Genomic DNA, 14,754 nt, shown 5'->3' on the forward strand with positions numbered 1-14,754 from the left:
CTCTCCTTCTCTGTCATCCATCCCACACCACTGCAGTGGTGCTCAACCTTTGTCATTCCCAACATCCATTGCTCCTGCCAGATTTACAAACTCGCTCTAAGACTTTTGGACAGTAATGTACATGTTGCATCTCTGAGCCTTTAGTGCCACCTCAGTGTCTGTGACAATGTTCCACTGTTGTGAGGGTAGCAGACCACATGACCCTTTTGTCCAATAGGATTACAATATAAACACATGGGCAGATACAGAAACACCATCATGTGACAAAAAGATTTACCACACTGATCATCTTACCTAATTCTTTCCATTTTGGCTTGATGTTCTTATTAACAGAATCTAAATCAGAACCAGATTTATTATCACTGTCTTATATGATGTGAAATCTGTTGTTTTGTGGCAGCAGTACATTGCAAAGACATCAAACAACTAAAAATTACAAAATAAACAAATAGTAGAAGAGAAAGAAATAATGAGGTAATGTCCATGGCTTCATTACCACACAGAAATCTGATGCCAAAGGGGAAGATGATATTCCTAAATCATTTAGTGTATGTTTTCAGTCTCACCAATGATAGTTCAACATGCCACTAGTGAATATATTTCATTAAGAGTTAGAGGAGATTTAGTATGTTACCGAATGTGAGGTTATCCACTTTGGTGGCAAGAACAGGAAGGCAGATTACTATCTGAATGGTGTCAAGTTAGGAAAAGGGGAAGTACAACGAGATCAAGGTGTTCTTGTACATCAGTCACTGAAAGTAAGCATGCAGGTACAGCAGGCAGTGAAGAAAGCTAATGGCATGTTGGCCTTCATAACAAGAGGAGTTGAGTATAGGAGCAAAGAGTTCCTTCTGCAGTTGTATAGGGCCCTGGTAGGACCACACCTGGAATACTGTGTTCAGTTTTGTTTTCCAAATTTGAGGAAGGACATTGTTGCTATTGAGGGAATGCAGCGTAGGTTCACGAGGTTGATTCCTGGGATGACGGGACTGTCATATGTTGAAAGATTGGAGCGACTGGGCTTGTATACACTGGTATTTAGAAGGATGAGAGGGGATCTGATTGAAACATATAAAATTATTAAGGGATTGGACATGCTAAAGGCAGGAAAAATGTTCCCGATGTTGGGGAAGTCCAGAACCAGAGGCCACAGTTTAAGAATAAGGGGTAGGCCATTTAGAACGGAGTTGAGGAAAATCTTTTTCACCCAGAGAGTTGTGGATCTATGGAATGCTCTGCCTCAGAAGACAGTGGAGGCCAATTCTCTGGATGCTTTCAAGAAAGAGTTAGATAGAGCTCTTAAAGTTCATGAGTTCACTGTCTATTCACAAATCTGATGGCAGAAGAGGATGAAGCTGTTCCTGAAACATTTTCTCTTCAGTTTTCTTTGATGGTAGCAATGAAAAGAAGGCATGTCCTGAGTGATGGGGATCCTTAATGATACAGGTCCTTAACCACAAGACCTTGAGATATAGGAGCATAAGTAGGCTATTTGAATATTGAGTCTGCTCCACCATTCAATCATGGGCTGATCCAATTCTTCCAGTCATCCCCTTACCCTATGATGCTCTGGCTAATCAAAAACCTATCTATCGCTGCCTTAAATACACACAATGACCTGGCCTCCACAGCTGCTCGTGGTAATAAATTCCACAGATTTATCACCCTCTGACTAAAGTAATTTCTCCGCACCTCTGTTCTAAATGGACATTCTTCAATCCTGAAGTTGTGCCCTTTTGTCCTAGACTCCTCTACCATGGGAAATAACTTTGCCATATCTACTCTGTTCAGGCCTTTTAACATTTGGAATGTTTCAATGAGATCCCCCCTCATTCTCCTGAACTCCAGAGAATACAGCCCAAGAGCTGCCAGACATTCCTCATACTCTGCATTTCTGAAATCATTCTCGTGAATCTTCTCTGAATCCTCTCCAATGTCAATATATCTTTTCTAAAATAAGGAGCCCAAAACAGCACAAATACTCCAACTGTAGTCTCACGAGTGCCTTAAAGAGCTTCATCATCACATCCTTGCTCTTATCTTCTATACTTCTAGAAATGAATGTCAACATTGCATTCGCCTTCTTAACCACTGACTCTACCTAGAGGTTAACCTTTAGGATATCCTGCACAAGGTCTCCCAAGTCCCTTTGCATCTCTGCACTTTGCATTCTCTCCCCTTCTAAATAATAGTCTACACATTTATTTCTTCCACTAAAGTGCATGACCATACACTTTCCAACATTGCATTTCATTTGCCACTTCTTTGCCCATTCCCCTAAATTACCTAAGTCACTCTGCAGGCTTCTGTTTCCTCAACACAACCTGCTCCTCCACCTATCTTTGTATCATCGGCAAATTTAGCCACAAATCCATTAATCCCATAGTCCAAATAATTGACATACATTGTAAAAAGCAGTGGTCCCAACAGCAACTACTGTGGAACTCCACTGGTAACCAGCAGTCAGCCAGAATAGGATCCTTTTATTCTCGCTGTCTGTTTTCTACTGATCAACCAATGCTCCACCCATGCAATTAACTCCTCAGTCATCCCATGGGCTCTTATCTTGCTAAAGAGCTTCATGTGTGGCACCTTGACAAAGACCTTCTGAAAATCCAAGTATACCACATCAAGTACATCTCCTTTAACTATGCTGCTTGTAATTTCCTCAAAAAATTGTAGTAGGTTACTCAGGCAGGATCTTCTTTTCAGGAAACCATGCTGGCTTTGGCCTATCTTGTCATGTGCCTCTGCATATTCTGTAATCTCATCCCTGATAATCGATTCCAACAACTTCCTAACCACTGATGTCAGGCTAACAGGTCTATAGTTTCCTTTCTGCTGCCTCCCACCCTTCTTAAAGATGGATGCTGACTTTTTGAGGCGTCACCTTTTGAGTGTGTCCCCAGTGCTGTGGAGGCCAGTGCCTATGATAGAGCTGGCTAAGTTTAAAACTTTCTGCCACTTTTTCCAATCCTGTGCAGTGGCTCCTTAATTCCAAGCAGTGATTCAGCCAGTTAGAATGCTCTCCACGGTTCACCTGTTGAAATTTTGAGACTGTTTGTTGAAATATCAATTCTCCTCAAACTCCTAATGAAATAAAGCCATTGTCATGCCTTCATTGTAATTCATAAATATGTTGGACCCAGGATAGATCTTCAGACATGTTGAAACCCAAAAACTTGAATCTGATTCCTCAATGAGGATTTGTGTGTGTTCCTGGACTTCCTCTTCCTGAAGTCCACAATCAATTCCTTGGTCTTACTGATGTTGAGGGCAAGGTTGTTGTGTGATGCAACTCAATCAACTGACCTATCTCACTCTTGTATGCTTCCTCATCAACATCTGACATACTGTCAACAATAGCTGTATTATCCGTAAATTTATAGATTGAACTCGAGCTATGTCAAACAGTGGGCAAAGCATGTTTTCTTGGGGTGTACCAGTGTTCACTTTCAGCAAGGAGGAGGTGTTAATTCTAATCTGCATTGATTGTGGTCTCCCTGTGACAAAATCAAGAATCCAGCTGCAGAGGGAAATACAGAGTCCAGTTTATGACACTTGTTGATTAGAACTGAGGGTATGATTGTGTTGAACACTGAGCTGTAATCAATAAATAGCAGCCTGAGGTAGGTATTGCTATTGTCCAGGTGATTTAAGGCAGAGTGAAGACCCAGTGAGACTGCATCTGCTGTAGACTTACCGTGGTGATAGGCAAATTGCAGTGGGCCCAGGTCCTTTCTTAGGCATGAGTTGGTTCTGGCCATGAACAACCTCTCAAAGCACTTTATCACAGTAAATGTGAGTGCCACTGAGCGATAGTCATTAAGGCAACTCACCGAAGTCTTGTTGGGTAATTGTCACCCCTCTAAAGTAGGTGTGAACCTCTGAATGCAGCAGTGAGAGATTGAAGATGTCATTGAACACTTCCACTAGTTGGTTGGCACAGGTTTTTAAGCCCCATCAAGTACACTACCAGGGCTTAATGCCTTGCAGGGGTTCTTCCTCTTGAAACACGTTCTGGCTCCAGCCTCCGAGACAGAGACCACACTGTCACCAGATGCCGCAGAGATTCGCACAAGTGTAGTCAAATTCTCCCTTTCAAAGCGCACATAAAAAGTGTTGAGCTCCTTTGGGAGTGAACCATCACAGTCGTTCTTGACGTTAGCTTTCATCTTGTAGGAAGCAATGGACTGCAAAACCTGCCAGAGCTGATGTACATCTGATTCTGGCATCTGACATTAATGACCCCCGTTATCCGGGGCATACCCTCTTCTCAGTATGACCATTGGAGAAGAGGTACAGAACACAAAAGATACACACTCAACATTTTAAGAACAGCTCTTCCCCTCTGCCATAAGATTTCCAAACAGTTGATGAACCCAAAAACAATACCTCACTATTTCACTCTCTTTTTTTGCTATTTTGTTATTTTTTAGCTTTTTTCATTCTTATTGTAACTTGTAGTATTTTTTTAATGCTTGCATTGTCCTGCTTTCACAAAACAACAAATTTCAGGATGCATGTCAGTGATTTCGATTTGACTCAGTGCCCTGTTAGATTAAAATAAGTGTGCTCTATGCCTTCTTTACCACTTTTTCTATCTGCGTTGCCACTTTGAGGGAACTATGTGCTTGTCACCCTAAGTTTCTCTGTTCTACAATTCTTCCCGGAGCCCACTTCGCTGTGGTGAAAGTACAGTAGTCAGTAGACTGATTGGCAGCAGGAAGTACAGGGTCACTTTTGTGGACTGAATGCTGGTATCCCAAGATACTGCAGATCTAATGCTAGTCCCTTGAGGCATAAGAACAGAAGAAGTAGGAGCAGCAGTAGGTCACTTAGCCTCTTCAAACAACATCAACAGTGTTTTTCTTCTTGATCTCCAAGATCCCTTGATTCCTCTAATATCTATAGAGCTGTTGAGCTTCATTAAATGAGCTTCCACGGCTTTCAGGGCTTCAGATTTCCAAAGTCAAGTTGCTTATTGTCATATGCACACATGCAAGTACTGGAGCAGCTACATTGAAAAACTTAGCTGCAAGCACCACCACGAGCACAGATACAGACGATACATGAGATATAAGTTTTAAGTTATTCACAGTACTGTGCAGATGTCTTAGACATCTTAGATATATATATAAAAATCTGACGGGAGCAAAGGATGTTGAAAATGGTGAAGGTGAAGGTGGAATGCCCCAGGAGGGGTGTGAGACAACTGGCAGAGAAGGAGTGCCAGGGCAACTGGTGGCATAGATGAAGTCCACTCAGCCCTGAGACATCAGGCAAGTTCATTTAAATCCAAATAATTGGTTTATGGATGATTACAGACTATCTTTTTCATGTTTCCCACTCTCTCCCCTCTCCCTTCTATTTTCCCTACCATGATTTCCTTCTCCCTGCCCCCTTACCACTTCCGTCCACAATAGAGACCCATATTAAAATCATGTTTATCATCACTCACATATATCATGAAATTTGTTTTTTTTTTGTGGCAGCAGTACAGTGCAATACATAAAATTACTACAGTACTCTGCAAAGGTCTTGGGCAGCCTAGCTGTTTCTGCCTAAGAATTTAGTCAGAGTACAAGATTGTGAAGAAAAGAAAGGTTGTTCCAAAAACAAGACCCTAATGAAAAAAAACATCACAAACAGAAACAGATCTACGGTGCTCCATTGCTGAGGTAAGGCTAGGGGTGTGCAGACTGTTTAAGAACACTGATGGTTATTGGAAAATATTGCTCCTTCTGTGGCACTTTTCTACCAGCCGCCCAATAGTAGGAGAGAAAAAGGAGCATGGTGCAGGTGATGGAGATCCTTGATAATTGATGCCACTTTATTTGTGGAGCCTCCTGTAAGTGCTGTCATTGGTGGAGTAGTGTTGATTTGTAATGTCACCCACTCCTGTTTAATCCCTTCCACTCTATCACTTCTAGAACAATGGAACCTCAGAACTCTAAACAGCCAGATCTGCTCCTCCTGCAATCAAATCTCTAATGGCTACAGTATCATAATTCCACATGTTGACCCATGCCCTAAATTCATCTGCCATTCCATCAGTATGAGAACTGGAATATACACAGCTCAGAACATTAGTCCCACCATGCTCAACCTTTTTGATTTTTGACTTTGTATGTTGGTATAACAACACCTTTTTTCTATAACACTCTGTTGTGCATTTAATATTTCAGTAATATTTAAATAATGTTGTAAATATATTGTTTGGTTAAGCATTCCTGGTTTGCTTAAATAATTCATGATGGGTTATATGTAGAAGTACAGGAACAGCAAGCATCATTATGCCACCACGTCATATGTACTCGCTTAGCTAAAAGTAAAAATGAAGTGCACACATTATCCTTGCCTACTGTGTTTTTCTTTCATCTGTTTTGGAGTTACAAAGCACAACAGTGATGGCAAAGATGGGAATTAAAACAACCCAAATATGACTATCTACCTGTGGATGCATGGCTCAATTTTATTCTTTGCAAAGGGAAAAGAGACATTTGAGTGTAAAAATGTACAGTGAGTCAATTGAATTTTTAATAAGTACAGCATGTTTTTTTTATTTTGCAAATGGAAAAGTGATATTTGAATTAAAAACAGTGAGTACCAGATAAAATTAATCATAAATTTAAGAAAAGAACAGAAATGGCTGACAATATCGGAAAGTTTGATGAGTTCAATTGCACAAGATATTGTATACTGATCAAATTGATTTGTGTTTTGAAGCAAGTGAATACCTAATGATATCATGAAAGTAATACAGGAACATTTAGAACTGAATCCATTTTTGATTGCAAAATGCTATAGGTTTCATAAGTGGAATCAAAAGGAAGGGGAATCCATTTCAGCTTACATGGCTGAATTGGAGATTGACTGAGCACTGTCAGTTCAATGATGGGCCTAATAATGCACTAAGAGATGTTTAGTTTGTGGAATCTTAGAAGAAAGCACACAAAAATGGCTCCTAACTGAAGCACAACTCACACGTAAGAGAGCAGTTGAAATTGCTGCATCAATGGAAACAGTAGCCGGGGATGCAACTGAGTTGCAGTCAGGAATGAAAGTAGACATGAACAAATTTGAAATATCTAGAAAGAAACCTGGCTGGATGAACAAAATGTGTACCATTGAGACAGAGACTCATATACACCAGGCCAATACAGGTTTAAAGGCAAAACCTGCAGAAAATGCAGCAGAGTATGACACATACGAAGAGCATGTTGGACAGACAAAAATAAATGGAGAAATGTGGGCACATGCAGTTGGTGAAAACTCTGATAATGATGAGAGTGACACAGGGCTGCGTAAGCCTTGCAATCTACAATGTGAAAACTAACAATAGGCAAGCAATGTGAAGTATGCCAGAAGTGATCAGCAAGATAATTAAAATGAATTTAGTCACCAGCTTGGCTGTTTCAGTCATTCCACAAAATGAATTTGAGTTGTATTTTAAAGATACTAAACTAAAGCCTGCAGCTATCCAACTAAGAATTTATATTGGAGAAAAGATAACTCCTGTGGGAATGCCATTTGTAATTATGAAATACAACAACTCAAAAAGCCAGATTGGACTTGTATGTGGTAAAAACAGGAGAACCAGCATTGTGGGAACATGATTGGCTGAGATAACTACAACTTGATTGGAGACCTATCCATAATTTGCATGCCATATCCCCTGCAATAGAGAGAAAGGTACTGGGTGCCGCAGTATTCAAGGATCGTATTGGAAAACTGAAACATAACAAGGGTAAAATTTTCAGAATCAGTGGTGATTTTAAGGTCACCATCAACCCTTTACTCAACATAGATCAATGCCCTTATCCCAGGATAAAGGATATCTTTGCAAACCTTTCTGGAGAAGAACATTTCGGCATAGTGACGGAAGTGAAGACTCTGAACCTTTGCAGCGTGTTCCCTTTCTGCTGCAGAGAAAAATATGCACAGACTAGCAGAGAGGTCGTGAGTCGGGTTTGGAGCGTAAAACATTTCAACTAGTACTTGTATGGGGGAGAGTTTACCCTCGTTACTGATCATCAACCACCAGTATCCTTTTTCAATCCACAGAAGGGTGGTAGCAGAACAAATGCAGAGATGAGCTCTGTTTGTTGAAGGACACAATTACAAGACTGAATTCAAGATGACAACTAATTGTGGAAATGCTGATGTATTGTCCCATTTATTCTTGGACAAGGAAATACATGGAAAATTTACAAAAGAGGACACACTTCTTGATCCATTCTCCCTTAGGCAAATCAAAAGTCTCCCTATTACAGCAGAGATGATTCAAAGGGAAACCAAAAAAGACCCCATACTGTCTCACATCTACATGACCCTTCAAAATGGTGGAAGGTACAGCCGTAATTCTAGTTATCCCATTTTTATCTGTGCCATGATGAACTTGCCCTTGATGGGAGTTGCCTGATGTGAGGATTGAGAGTTGTTGCATCATCCAAGCTGAGAGCTAAAGGGTTGGAGGAGTTACTCTAGGCATGGTCAAAATGAAAGTGATGGCTCAGAGCTTTGTCTAGTGGCCTGCAAAAGATTAATAAATCTAGCAGCTGGCCATGTACTGTTCAGGATGCCATAAGACCATAAGATATAGGAGCAGAATTAGGCCATTTAGCCCATCGAGTCTTCTCCACCATTTCATCACGACTGATCCAATTTTCTTCTTAATCCCAATATCCTGCCTTCCCCCGTATCCCGTCATACCTTGACCAATCAAGAATCTATCAACCTCTGCCTTAAATATTCATAATGACTTGACCTCCACAACTGCCTGTGGCAAAGAATTCAACACATTCACCACTCTCTGGCTAGAGAAATTCCACCTCATCTCCATTCTGAAAGGACACCACTCTATTCTGAGACTGGGTCCTCTGGTCTTAGACGCTCCCACCATAGAAAACAAGAGCAGCACGACTCTATCCCTAGGAATGGCCTGCATAGACCTGAGAGAGGGTTCATGTGGATTTTGCTAGTTCATTCATGGACACAAATCTCTTGGTAGTAGTGGATGCAGCTACAAAGTGGCCAGAAGTGTTCCCAATAGCCTGCACTATAGCTTGACGCACTGCTGATGTCCTGAGAAGCCTTTTCTCAAGGACTGGTGTTCTTAAGCACTTAATCAGTGCAATAGACAACAGTCTGTTGTGGAACAGTTTCAGTCATTCCTGAAAATCAATGGAATAAGACATAGAACATTTGGATTGTACTGGGCAGTGGAAGCCAAGTTATTATGAATAAGGCAGAGGTTGATTGATTCTTGACTGGTCAGGGCATGACAGGATACAGGGAGAAGGCAGGAAATTGGGACTGAGAGGAAAATTCAAGTCAAGTCAAATCACTTTTTATTGTCATTTTGACCATAACTGCTGGTACAGTACACAGTAAAAATGAGACAACATTTTTCAGGCCCATGGTGCTATATGAAACAATACAAAAACTACACTGAACTACGTAAAACAACACAAAAAAATATACTAGACTACAGACCTACTCAGGACTGCATAAAGTGCACAAAAGAGTGAAGGCATTACAATAAATAATAAACAAGACAATAGGCACAGTAGAGGGCAGTAAGTTGGTGTCAGTCCAGGCTCTGGGTATTGAGGAGTCTGATGGCTTGGGGGAAGAAACTTTTACAAAGTTTGGTCATGACAGCCCGAATGCTTTGGTGCCTTTTCCCAGACGGCAGGAGGGAGAAGAGTTTGTACGAGGGGTGCGTGGGGTCCTTCATAATGCTGTTTGCTTTGCAGATGCAGTGTGTGGTATAAATGTCTGTAATGGCGGGAAGCGAGACCCCAATGGTCTTCTCAGCTGACCTCACTATCTGCTGCAGGGTCTTGTGATCCAAGATGGTGCAATTTCCGAACCAGGCAGTGATGCAGCTGCTCAGGTACTCTCAATACAACCGCTGTAGAGAGGGTGGGGGGTGGGAGATGGTCTTTCCTCAGCCTTTGCAGAAAGAAGAGAAGCTGCTGGGCTTTCTTTGCTATGGAGCTGGTGTTGAAGGACCAGGCAAGATTCCCCGCCAGGTGAACACCAAGAAATTTGGTGCTCTTAACGATCTCTACCAAGGAGCCATCGACGTTCAGCGAAGAGTGGTCAGTCCGTGCCCTCCTGAAGTCAACAACCATCTCTTTTATTTCATTCACATTCAGAGACAGGTTGTTGGCTCAGCAACAGTCCAATAGCCATTGCACCTCCTCTCTGTAAACTGACTCGTCGTTCTTGCTGATGAGACCCACCACGGTCGTGTCATCAGCGAACTTGATGATAGGGCTCGAGCTGTGTGTTGCAGCAAAGTCGTGGGTCAACAGAGTGAACGGCAGTGGACTGAGCACACAGCCCTGGGGGGCCCCCGTACTCAGCGTGATGGTGTTGGAGGTGCTGCTCCTGATCCGGACTGACTGAGGTCTCCCAGTCAGGAAGTTTAGAATCTAGTTACAGAGGGGGGTGTTCAGGCCCAGTAGGCTCAGCTTCCCAGTCTCTGAGGAATGATTGTGTTGAACCATAGATCAACCATGATGAAATGCTGCAATGCAGTTTCCATACCATGCAATTATGCAGTTTATTTGGATGCTCTCCACAGTGTATCTCTAGAATAGATAAGCATAGCCATCTCTCTACAGCCTTCTCAGAAAGTAGAGTAACGGGCAAGCTTTCCTGATTGTGTAGAATGTGTTCTGGTACCTTGAGAGGTTGTTCAAGATGTGGACTCCCAGGCATTTGAAACTGCTCACAGTTTGCACTGTTGTGCCGCTGATGTAAAGAGTCATTGCATCTTTACACTGTAAAGACAACTATAAATCATAATGAATTGTATAAAAAGTAAAGTTAGAGATTAAATTAATGATATGGAATAAAGTGTGTATAAATAAATAAATACCAGAAGTATTTACCATGTTAACAGTTTTATATAAAGTAGTTTAAAGGTTTTACTGTATAGTACACTGCTCTTCAGCCTCTTGTGGGTTGAAATTTTCTTACCAGGCCATTATGCAACCTGTCAGGATACTTTCAACAATGCATTGATTCACTCCTCACTTCGGTTGTAAATGGTGTACCTCTGTGACCTCTAGTTTTGGTTCCCTGAACTTACAATAACAGACTTACTAATAACTTTAATGACCCAGGCATTTCTCTGGGACTTGAGTATGATTCATCTCAGTGCTCTACAAATTCTGCTACAGATGGATTGGAAATGATGAAAGTATAGCCAAGTGCTCACAATCTTCCCTAATACTGAAGAGGCCGGAACTCAAAGTAAGGATTTGCTGGCTGGAATTGAAGTGTGAAGATTAGCTCATAGCTGATGCCAACCTGAGCACATACTTAGTTTCTTAATCCACTTAATGACATTGTTATTAAAACTAAGGGCCTGATATCCACCAAAGGCCCTGTTGGATCTCTCCTCAACATCTGGAATGTCCACCCACAGCTTCCATATATCCTGGTGTTAGCACTTAAGTGTTTTGTTTGTTCAAGTTTCTGCACCGATTCAATGCCAATTGTAAAGTGGAAGAAAAATGATCTGTCATAGCAGCTGAAGAGTTTAGAACAAGCTGAAAAAATATAGAATTGATTTTATATGGAAGTAGTTTAAATACTTGGTGGCAACACCAGTTTACAGCCACCATGTTTATCTTTATCAAAAAGGGGCCTTTACAAATATGTGCCAAATCATTAAATGAGAGCTCAGCTGACCCAAAGGAAGCTTGTTAGTCGTGTAAACTGTGCATTGAAGAAATGTCTTTGATTAGTATGCTGCTTTTCAGCAGCTTGGGGGAAAATTAAATGTAATCATTGCTCAGAAATGTGACAGCCCCATCTGCGCACAGCAAGATCCCACAGCCGCAAAGGGATAACAAATGTTTAAATGAGGATGATTGAGGGATTATCACTCGCCAAGACCCTTGGAGAAAATCTCCTGTGCTCTCATGCTGAGACATTCAGAATCAGAATCAGCTTTATTATCACATTGTGAAATTTGTTGCTTTGCAAGAGATAAAAAATTGTACGTTACAATGAGAATTGTTTAAAGAGTAAATACATAGTGCAAAGAGAGAGCTATGTAGAGAGGTGGTGTTCATAGGTTCATAGACCATTCAGAAATCTGATAGCAGAGGGAGGAAGGCCATGTCCTGGATAGTGAGGGTCTTTAATGATGGGTGGTGCCTTCTTGAGGCACTGCCTGTTGAAGATGCTCTCAATGGTAGGAAGGCTAGTGCCCATGATGGAGTTCGATGAGTCTACAACCCTCTGCAAATTTTTACAATCCTATGCAATAGAGCACAGCTGGCTCAGAAGGAAACTTATTAGTAGTGCAAAATATACATTGAACAAGAAATATTTTAAAATATAAATAAATAGTACAAAAAGGGAGCAAAATAGTGAGGTAGTAAATAGTTCATGGACCGTACAGAAAGTTGATGGTGGAGGCGAAGAAGCCGTTTTCTTCGAGCTCCTGTACCTCCTCCCTGATGGTAGTAAGGAGAAGAGGCCATGTCCCGGTTGGTGAGGATTCTTAATAATGGATGTAACCTTCTTGCGTCACAGTGTTTTGAAGATATCCTGGATGGGGAGGAAGTAAGTGCCCATGATGGAGCTGCTGAGTCAAAAACCCTCTGCAGATCTTTATGATCCTGTGCATTGGATCCTCCAAATTAGGTAGTGATGCAACCACTCAGAATGCTCTTCACTGTACAGTTGTAAAAACTTACTAGAGTCTTTGATGACATATCAAATATCCTCAATCTCCCCATGAAATGTAGCCATTAGTGTGCTTTTCTTGTGATTACATCAATATGTTGGGCTGAGGATAGCTCCTCTGACATGTTGCACCCAGAAACTTGAAGCCGCTTACCCTTTCTACTGCTGATCCCGCCATGAGGACTGATGTGTGTTTTCCCGATTTCCCCTTCCCTGAAGTCCACAATCAATTCCTTATTCTTACTGATGTTGACCTCAAAGTTGTTGTTGTGACACTTGACCCGTCAATCTATCTCACTCCATATGCCTCCTCGTCACCATCAGATATTCTGCCAACAACAGTTTTGTCATTGACAAATTTATAGATGGCATTTGAGCTGTATCTAGCCTCACAATCATGAGTGTAGAGAGAGTAGAGCAGTGGGTAAAGCACACATCTTTGAGATGTGCCCCCAGTTGATTGTCAGCAAGCAGGGAGGAGGAGATGATCTCCGTCCTTGATGAGTCCACATCTAAATGATGCATCTGAAAAAGAACATTTCAGCAGTAATTCTCTCAGAATTGGAAAAGGAACATGGGTACAAGAGTATCTGTCTGACTGATCGTTTACCTTTGATACTAGCTCAGTTTGTTTGATTTTTTTTCTCTCTGTAGTAGTGGAGAATATCCCAATCCTGATCTGCCAGGCATGTCCTCCCATTTTCCATTTCACAACTCCCACATACTTAATTCTATGTCCTTTTCAGAATCATAATCAGGTTTAGTATCACTTGCATATGTTGTGAACTTTGTTGTCTTTGTGGTAACAGTACAATGCAATACATAATAATAGAAAAACAGAAACACAGTAAATATATATATTAGATAGTTAAATTAAATAAATAGTGCAAAATAGAAATAAAAAAGTAGTGAGACAGTGTTCATGGGTTCAATGTCCATTCAGAAATCTGACAGCAGAAGGGAAGAAGCTGTTCCTGAATCACTGAGTGTGTGTCTTCAGTCTTCGGTAACTTCTTCCTGATAGTAGCAATGAGAACAAGGTATGACCTGGGTGATAGGTGTCTTTATCTTTTTCAGGCATCGCCTGAATACTACGAAGGCTAGTGCCCATGATGGAGATAACTAAGTTTACAACTCTCTTATTTTGACCCTGCACAGTAGCCTGCACCCTATCCCAATACTAGACAGTGATTCAGCCAGTTAGAATTCTCTCCACAGAAGAAATTTGCGAGTGTCTTTGGTGACATACCAAATTTCCTCAAACTCCAACTGAAAAAGAGCCTTCTTTGTACTCTAATGATGTATTGGATCCAGGATAGATGCTCAAGAATATTGATGTCTATGAACTTGAAATTATCACTCCTTCCACTTCTGATCCTTCTATGAGAACTGTTAAGTATTCCCTTGTCTTAACCCTTTTTGTCTAAATTCTCAATCTCTAACTGCTCCCAATCACTCATTGACCAGTTACAATTGTTTACAGCTTAACCTCATGGTCTTCTCCAATGATTGTCACCTTGTTGTGGTAGAGAAGCTTGTGAGTTCCGAGAGTAATGAGGTCTTGAGGTGAACTCCTGGAAGGACCACCCATAGTGGTAAGGTCAAGGAGGATGCTTCAAACAAATAATGATCAAATGAAAACCTCAGTGGTGGAGCTGTTGGAAGACGGTGACACATCACAACAGTGGGGAAGATGAAGGGAAGTAGTGAAGGGCCCCTAGTCGTCTGGTATTCCATACCACTGAACCCTGACACTCATTTGTCAAGGACCATGTGCTGGCTGACTGTGCATTGGTCTCCCCACGTTAAACAAAGTCACACAACGGTGTACTTCATTAAGGGAATCTACCCTTACAGCCCAGATCAAGTTGCATGATGATCCCAGGTCAATGAAATTGTATGTTGCAATTATGAAATTAGCAGTTAAAACAAAGTGGATGCATTATTTGGATCTCTGAAGCAGGGCAGTTAAGTGCACTTGTTTCAAGCACTTTAAACAAATAAGAATATGTGCCCTCTTACTTATGTTAATAACCT

Source organism: Hypanus sabinus, chromosome 7 (genome assembly GCF_030144855.1).
Source record: "Hypanus sabinus isolate sHypSab1 chromosome 7, sHypSab1.hap1, whole genome shotgun sequence".
NCBI lineage: Eukaryota > Metazoa > Chordata > Chondrichthyes > Myliobatiformes > Dasyatidae > Hypanus > Hypanus sabinus.